This window comes from Dendropsophus ebraccatus, chromosome 2 (assembly GCF_027789765.1).
Source record: "Dendropsophus ebraccatus isolate aDenEbr1 chromosome 2, aDenEbr1.pat, whole genome shotgun sequence".
Taxonomy (NCBI): domain Eukaryota; kingdom Metazoa; phylum Chordata; class Amphibia; order Anura; family Hylidae; genus Dendropsophus; species Dendropsophus ebraccatus.
In genome coordinates, this window is record NC_091455.1 from 157,251,935 (window position 1) to 157,261,225 (window position 9,291).

Below are 9,291 nucleotides of genomic sequence, written 5' to 3' on the forward strand. Positions count from 1 at the left end.
GATTTTTTTCCCAAGGCAGTTTTGACACCTTGGGTGGTCAGAGTAATAGGAGATCATCAGAAAGAAAAGGAGAGTAAATCTAGAGTTAGCACGGAAATGGGGATTATGTTTTCATTGTGGTGAAAAAGGGCATTTAAAGAAAAAAATTTCCATCAAATTTTGCCCAGTGGTCAAAACTGTGAATGTGGCCCAGGCTGATAACCAATAAGTATATGGTAGACTAGTGTCCGCCTCATCCCTGTTGGTCAACACAGCCGGTCCTCAAACATTTGTAATCCATCCAATGTTTGGTGTATACTGAGCAGCCTTGACAGTCTCGTTCTTGAGGACTGTTCTTGAGGGTGAGGTAAATATATATTCGTATGCAATACAAAAGAAAAAAGGATTTCCGGCACTCACCGGCCCATGAAGCAGGGACGAGCTTTATTTCCTTTTCATGAGAAGCAGGGAGAGGTATACAGGGGGAAATTCTTTTTTTCTTTTGTATTGCATTGGATGGACTTTACTTGTTTGCTAGCACCCTGGTATCTTGCTGGACACCTTTATATGCAGAGCATTTTCTGAGTTCCTTTTCATCCTCCATACTAAGGACTGTTTTCTAGCGGTGCGGGTCATCTGTATCTTCAATTAATTATATATATTTGTATAATACTGTTCACTTAGTAAAAATTGGAATGTATGTTCGTGTGTTACACTTAGTGGGACATTTATCAAAATGTGTCTCAGGTGTACACCTCGAAAAAGGGGAATATTCACCCCTTTTCCATTGTGTATGCTAGCTGTAACCCCAGCGAGATTCAACTATATCTGCTTTACTGCTCGTGCCCTGATAACCACTGACCTCTGCACAGAGCACTGTACATTTTCCTACTTGATGGCCAGCTGGAGAACAAAGGTCATCAGAGGAATACTCTTTTTCTTCTGTTTGTTAACCCTTTTTTGTGTTGCAGCATGTAAGTAAATTCTGGGTCACTTACACACTGCAGTACATAAGGGGTTAGGCAGAAGGACACACTCTCTTACCTTCTCCCCCGGGCCCCCCTCCTGCACGGGCCCCATAGCAACTGCCTACCCTGCCTCTATGGTAGCTATGCCACTGCCTATGGGTCTATAGCCATGATTTTGAAGTATGTGACTTTCCCTGATCATAAATACAGAGTTAGATCTCTTTGAATATTTGTTTGCTTTCTTTGATATATTACTTTTCTTTTGAACTTTCTTCTACCTTAAAGCGTAACTGTCATTTCAGGGTCATTTTTCTGAAAACATTAAATATCAACAGTACAAGCGATTTTAAGAAACTCTGTAATAGGTTTTATGTACTAAAAGAGTTTCCTTCTGGACTGAAAAAGCAATCTCCCAGCCTCCCCCCTCAAATGAAGCAGGATTTCTGTCTCCATTATGTGGCTATGGAGAGGGGAGGGGCTGTTAGGAGTGACTGAGCACGGAGCAGTCCTGCAAAGCACAACACCCTGCAATCTTCTCTCAGTAAGTTCATAGATAAGCACTGACCTTTCTGACACCTGAATTTAGCGTTTTAGGTGCCCAGACAGTCTACAAACAACTGACCTTCATGTCACCTCTTCCTGCTCCCTCATCTCCCTCAGCCCCTCCCCCCTTCATAGGCTTACAATGGAGAGAGCAGAGCCAGTCTTCACTGGCTTCTCTGTAATGAAGACGTGTTTGCCTGATAATGCATAGATAAGAAGTCAGGGGGGGGGGGGGGAGGCTGGGAGATTGCTTCTTGAGTACAGAAGGAGGCTTTTTTGGCTGATGAAACCTATTACAGAGGTTCTTAAAATCGCTTATACTACTGATTTCTGCAATAAAAAAAAACATGACAGTTACTCTTTAAAGAGGTTGTCCAGGAAAATTGAATACTTGGCCAGGCTGCCAGGGCTCTGCACCCCTGCCTGTGTTTTCATAACATGCAATGATGACCCGCTCCCACCAGAAATGGCCGCTTAGCATAAACTATACTGAGCACCTGTTTCCTACATGGGAGCCGGACACCATCGGATGTTTTGAAAACACAGGCAGCAGTACATAGGGGGCAGCCTGGGATCCGACAATGGTGGGACGAGCGAGTATACATTACCGATATGTCGCCTGTAGTCCCAGCAGCCTGGCCAGGTATTCACTTTTCCCAGACAACCACTTTAAGCAACTCATAGGGCCCTATTACACTGGACGATTATCGTGCGAAAATCGTTAAATCGTTCAGATTTAAACGATAATCGTGCTATGTAATTGCTGGCAAAATCGTTCGTATGTCGTTGATTTAGATCTGAACCTAAAATTATTGTTAATTGTTTGCTAATCGTTCGCTGTAATTCCACATTCGTTTGCTCAAGTTCCGCATTTATTCACTAATCGTTTAAAGCTATGGCACATTGTTTATTGTTTTGCTTTAATCAGATGGAGTAAACGATCATAGTAACGATCTAACTAACGACTTTCGTTCTGTGTAATATGGTGAAAGATTTCAGGTTAACGATAAACAATCTCGTTTGCGATCGTTTATCGTTAGTTGTTAAGCGTTCTATACAAAAAAGACGACAGGGCACTACTACTTAAATCAATTCAAAGAATAAGGTACAAAGTAAAAGGTGCTCAACCCAAAATGACATAAAAGAACAACAAAGTCAAAAAAAGAAGAAAAGTATGTCATATAGATATGGGTGGCACATCCAAGATGATAAATAACTATATCTCTCATAAATAAATGCAATAAATCTTTATTAATATGTCAAAAAACTACAAGTGCAAGACAAACATCTAAAAACATTTAACCCCTTAAGGACAGAGCCTGAAATGGCCTTAATGACAGAGACAAATTTTATGAATATGACCAGTGTCACTTTATTCATTAATAACTTCGGGATGCTTTAACCTATCCGGCTGATTCTGAGATTGTTTTCTCGTGACATATTGTACTTTACATTTCTGGTAAATTGGAGTCGATACTCATAACGAATCTTTATGAAAAAAACCCAAATAATGTGAAAAAATGTGAACTTTGAAACTTTTTTGCGTATACAGAAAGTGGTTATACCACATAAATTATATATTAAATAGCATTAGCAACATGTCTACTTTATGTTGGCGGCATTTATTAAACGATCTTTCATTTTTTTTAGACAATAGGAAGCTTAAAACATTAGCAGCAAATTTCCAAATTTTCAGTAAAATTTCAAAATCAGATATTTTTAGGGACCTGTTCAGGTTTAAAGTGTATTTGAGGGGCCTGTATGTTAGAATGCCCCACAAAGCACCCCATTTCAGAAACTGCACCCCCCCCACACTCTGCAAAAGCACATGCAGAAAGTGTTTTAACCCTTTAGGGGAGTCACAGAAATAAAAGCTAAGTGTGTAAGAAATTTGAAAATTTTAATTTTCTGTGCAGAGATTTTATTGTAATCCAATATTTTTCATAATTATACTACCAGAGAAATGCACCCCAATAATTATTGCACCGTTTCTGCAGTTTATAGAAATACCCCATATGTGGCCCTATTGCGCTATTTGACGCAACCATAAGCCTCAGATACAAAGGAGCGCCTAGTGAATTTCAACGCCTCCGTTATATTTGGTCATTTCTGACTGTACCACTTCAGGTTGGCAGAGGCTCCGGGGTGCCAAAACCTAAAAAACACCCCTAAAGGGACACCATTTAGAAAACTACACCCCTCAAGGAATGTAACAAGGGGTGCGGTGAGCACTTGGACCCCACAGGTGCTTCACAGATTTTCCGAACAATATGGCGTGAAAAAAGAAAAATTTATTTTTTACACTAAAACGTTGTTCTAGCCTTCAATTTTTCATTTTCTTAAAGGGATAAGAGGAAAAAAAAGACACAAAATGTGTAGCGCAGTTTCTCCCAAGTACGGAAATACCCCACATGTGGACATAAAGTGCCAAGCGGGCGCAGGATGAGCCTCCAAAGGGAAGGAGCGCCAATTGGCTTTTGGAAGCTGAATTTCACTGGAATGGATTTCAAGGGCCATGTCGCATTTACAGAGCCCTCGTGCTGCCAAAACACTGGAAACCCCCCACAAGTGACCCCATTCTGGAAACTACACCCCTCAAGGAATCTAACAAGGGGGGCAGTGAGCATATGGACCCCACTGGTGACGGGCACAAATGTGGAACAATGTGACGTAAAAGTAAAAAATTTCATTTTTTCACTTTCATGGCACAAATGTGCCCGTCATCAAGGGGTCCATATCCTCGGTGCACCCCTTGTTGTTGCAGTTTCCAGAATGGGGTCACTTGTGGGGGGTTTCCAGTGTTTTGGCAGGACGAGGGCTCTGTAAATGCGACATGGCGTTCATCATCCATTCTAGCCAAATCCAACCTCTAAAATCCAAATGGCGCTCCTTCCCTTCGGAGGCTTGCCCTGCGCCCACATGGCGCTTTATGTCCACATGTGGGGTATTTTCGGACTCGGGGGAAATTGCTCTACACATTTTGTTTTTTTTCCCCTCTTTTAACCCCTTGTGAAAATGATAAATTCAAGGCTAAACCAACATTATAGTGTAAAAAATGTAATATTTCATTTTCACGCCACCTTGTTCCACATTTGTGCCCGTCACCAGTGGGGTCCATATGCTCACTAAACCCCTTGTTACATTCCTTGAGGGGTGTAGTTTCCATAATGGGGTCACTTGTGGGGGGTTTCAACTGTCTTGGCAACACAGAGGCCTTTTGAATGCAACATGGCCCCTCGAAATCAATTCCATCCAAATCCAGCCTTCAAAAACCAAATGGCGCTCCTTCCCTTCGGAGGCTTACCCTGCACCCGCACGGCGCTTTATGTCCACATGTGGGGTATTTCCGTACTCAAGGGAAATTGCGCTACACATTTAGTGTTTTTTTTTATCTTTTAGCCCCTTGTGAAAATGAAAAAATCATGACAAGATTAATGATTTAGAGTAAAAATTTTACAAAAATTACACTAAATGTTGGTCTAGCCTTGATTTTTTCCATTTCCACAAGGGGTTAAAAAAGAAAATGAACACAAAACGTGTAGGGTAGTTTCCCCTGAGTACGAAAATACCCCACATGTGGGCATAATGTGCCATATGGGCACAGGGCATGCCACCAAAGGGACAGAGTGCCATTTAGAGGCTGGAATGCAGGATGGAGGCCATGTCGCAATTACAAAGCTCCTGTTCTGCCAAGACAGTAGAAACCCCCGACAAGTGACCCCATTCTGGAAACTACACCCCATAAGGAATCTAACAAGGGGTGCAGTGAGGATATGGACCCCACTGGTGACAGGCACTTACGTAGAACATGTGCCGAGAAAATAAAAAATACCATTTTTTTTCATTTTCACGTCCCAAATGTGGCCGTCACCAGGGGGCCATATCCCCGCTGCCCCCCTTGTTAGATTCCTTATCGGGTGTAGTTTCCAGAATGAGGTCACTTGTGGGGGGTTTCTACTGTCCTGGCAGCACAGAGGCCTTGTAATTGCATCATGGCAAGTCTCTAATGGGAATGGCGGCCATACCTACTTAGCTGGGGAAAAGGGACAATTCTAATTTATTTGGAGGTATTAGGGCAATTATTAGTTTATAAGGTTGAAAATGACAGGTGTCCATCAAACTCAACCTGTGTTGACCCAGAGGAAGGCAAAAAACCCTCGTGAGGTAGACAACAGTAGCCTCATCACAGGGGAAAAATTCCTTCCCGACTCCATATTGGCGATCAGAATAATCCCCGGATCAACGTGACCCCTGAAATAGGAATAAGGGACAGAATTTAGATAATGTAGAACTCTAATGACGTGTGGTGTGCCTTGGAGCGATCCAGTATGCAGAGGCCGGGGTGATCAGGACAGGTGTCACACTGGTAAATGGTGTCCTTCCTGATCCCCCTGTTACCCAACACTCAGCACTTCTTCTGGGGTCTCCCTTTCTCCAGTGTGGGGGACGTCACCTGGAAAATGTTGTCCTGGTGCGCTACGGGGTCCTTCATATCCAGAAGCGCTGGGTCCGCTCCATGGCTGCTAAATATTAGGGCGCTATTACTACTTCTGATATTTTCGTATCGTGCCGCAAGCTACAGTAGCTCGGGCAGCGAGGGACCGGAAGAGGGGGTGCTGGTATAAAAGTTATCCCCGTACAGGTGGTAACCTTTATCCAGCAGTGGGAAGATCAGTTCCCGGACGATCTTCCCACTTGTTCCGAGGATGGGGGGGGGGGAGGGGGCATCTGGGGGCTGCATTCGGGTGTCCCTTCCTACATACACTCTAAGGGTACGTGCACACTGCGGAATCGCGACAGATAACCCTTCGTGCATTCCGCAGTTGGCACCCGCCGGCTGACTGATGCAGGCGCACGTCTCCACACGTGTCATAGACTCCATTCTATGCACGGGCGGATTCCGCTCTCCGTCCAACGTATTCATTCTTTGGATGGACGACGGAATCCGCCCGTGCATAGAATGGAGTCTATGACATGAATAGAGACATGCGCCCGCATCAGTCCGCCGGCGGGTGCCAGCTGCGGAGTGCACGAAGGGTTATCCTTCGCCATTCCGCAGTGTGCACGTACCCTAAATCTGTAAGTGTACCCTGAGGTACGCTCACAGAGTTTGGAGAATTTCATGCCATACCGTCATCTCTTATTGGGACGGTACTGGCGGAAAAGACGTGTCTGGGGGGCAGCGTACGCTACGCTACCCCCCAGACATGTCAATGGATGATGAGGATGATGAGGATGAATGGAGGAAAGAAGGATCCCCCCTATTCATCCTCACTGGCTGTTTCGGTGTCGGAGGCAATAATAACGTATCCCTCTGACGCCGAAAACACCCTGGGGGTCATCTTTATACGGGGATTGGCATATGGGGTATGTAGTGGTGTAGTGTCAAACTTTATTCAATGTAGTGTGGTGTAATGTAGTGTTTTTTACGTGTTTTTTTTACAGTAAGTATAAAAAAAAACCTACGCCAACAAAGGAGTTGCTGATAAATGCCGCACTTATGTGCGGTACTTATCAGCAGACCGTGGCAGTAGAATATAGAAAAAAAACACCCTACGCCAAAAAGGAGGAGTTGCTGATTAGCAGCGCACTTTCGTGCGATGCTGATCAACACTCAGCGGCGATAGGGTGCAGAAAATAGATAAAAAATAATTTGGAAAAAAAAAAAAAACTTTTTCTACATTCTGAACATCCCTGTAGCTGCTGATAAGTGTATCACACATATCAGCCGCTAGAGGGCAGCAGAGCGCAAAATCCGGAAAATCACGAGGCTGGAGCCGAAAATAGCCGAAAGAAGCCGATGGGGACCGCCGGAAAGACCCGAAGACGCGCCGGAAAGACGGAGGACGCCGTGAACCCAGAAGACGCCGATCAGGACCCCAGGACAGGTGAGTAATGTACAAATACCTGCTCTGGACCCCTCAGCTACCTAGCTGAGGGGTCCAGGGCAGGTATTTATTATTTTGCTGGACTCTGATCGCCGTGCCACCGGCCCGATCGCCGTTCACGGCCGGCCGTGACCACCATTACCTTTTACAGTAATGGAGGTCGGTGCCGTCCTCGGACAGCACCGACCGCCATTTTTTTCCGGGTCATCGGGTCACCGATAACCCGGAAAGGTTCCGATCACCGCTATTGGCTGATCTGAATTGATCAGCTTATAGCGGCGATCGTAAGCACGGGGGGTGTTAACCACCCCCTGTGCCGAGAAGCTATGATGGCCTGCTATGATTTATAGCAGGCCATCTTCCCCGATCGCTGTGTGCGAACACGCAGCGATCGGGGAAACATCGGGCGTAAATTTACGCCCTGATGCGCTAAGTACCAGGGCGCGAGGGCGTAAGTTTACGCCCGATGTCATTAAGGGGTTAAAAACAGAGAAAATTTCATTGGGCCGGGCAAAATGGCCACGGTACCAAAGCACCCCGACTAGTACAAGTGTAATCTCCCTCCTATGGATACAAATGATATGCAATAATACAGAGAAATTAACAAATAAATATAACTGTGCACGGCTGTAACTCAATCTAAATCTGAGATGGACACAAAACCTAGGGTAACTCAGGAAAATGGAGAAAAATGCACATGATATAACATAAGAGCAGATATCACCATAGGAGGGAGTCCATGTCGGGGTCTGGAAACCCCACGCGTACACTCTATGCCGAGACTTTCTCAAGTTGTTAAGCATTAAAAATTGCTCCATGTAATAGTACCTTAAGTGGGAACATTATTTTGGTGCCACATCAACTATTTACAGGAGAGGCATCTGTAGAGATTCAAAGATCTAACACCTTGACAAAGACAGAGGCTTCCCCTGCAAGGGTTTTAAACAGGTCATTTAATAACTCACATGTCAATAAGCTGCCTGTAATAACACAGGCCCGTTCTTGCTACCGATGTAAAATCACGGGGGCCAGCTTCAAAGCATGCAGCTAGTGGCTCACAAAACATTGATGTAACAGTCAATACATAGGGGGTGAGGAAGGGGCCTTGGAGCTGTGAAGATAAACATTGTTCTGTAACAGAGGAGAGATTATTATTGGGTCCAGAAGGTGGCGGCATCACACTGTGTTACTGTCTTCTCCCATGGATTTTAAAGTGACTGTACCACCAGGTCCAGGCTGAAGCACTGGAGGCGGGCCAAACCACCCTAAGTGGAAGGAAACCCTAGCCCCTCTATGATAGGGTTCCATTAATTCTTATGGAGTCACGTCATGGAGGGTCTGGTGGGTCGGCCTGTCTCCAGTGCTTCAGCCTGGGCCTGGTGGTACAGTCTTTTTAAAGAGTAGTAGGACTTTGGAGCTGCACTCTGGCAACATGGGTGGCCAAAGAAAATAATGAAGATGGAGAACAGGGAAACAGTAAAATGGATTGGAAACCTCAGCATTCTTCCATTCCTCCCTACAGGCACAAGAACCTCCTGTAAAGGTGGCACTGCACAGCAGGTCAGCAAGTGGCTGTCATGGGGTTCAGGAGATCCTGACACCTCTGCCTGTCTGTGTTATGTCCACACTGGTAGCTGATGGATTTCTATCAGCTACCAGTGTGGCAGAACCGCACAGATACGGTAATACAATGTATAGATACATCGATATAACTTTTAATGTACTTTTAATAGAAAACAAGTTTTTCTTATCTGGAGTTCCCCTTTAAATAGAAGTAAATTACAAATCTATATAACTTTCTGACACCAGTTGATTTGAAAGAACTTTTTTTTCGCCGGACAAACCCCTTTAAGGAGAATGATTTGTTTTTGTAATGTGGAGTCCCTGCAATCCATTGTAACCCCACACACACA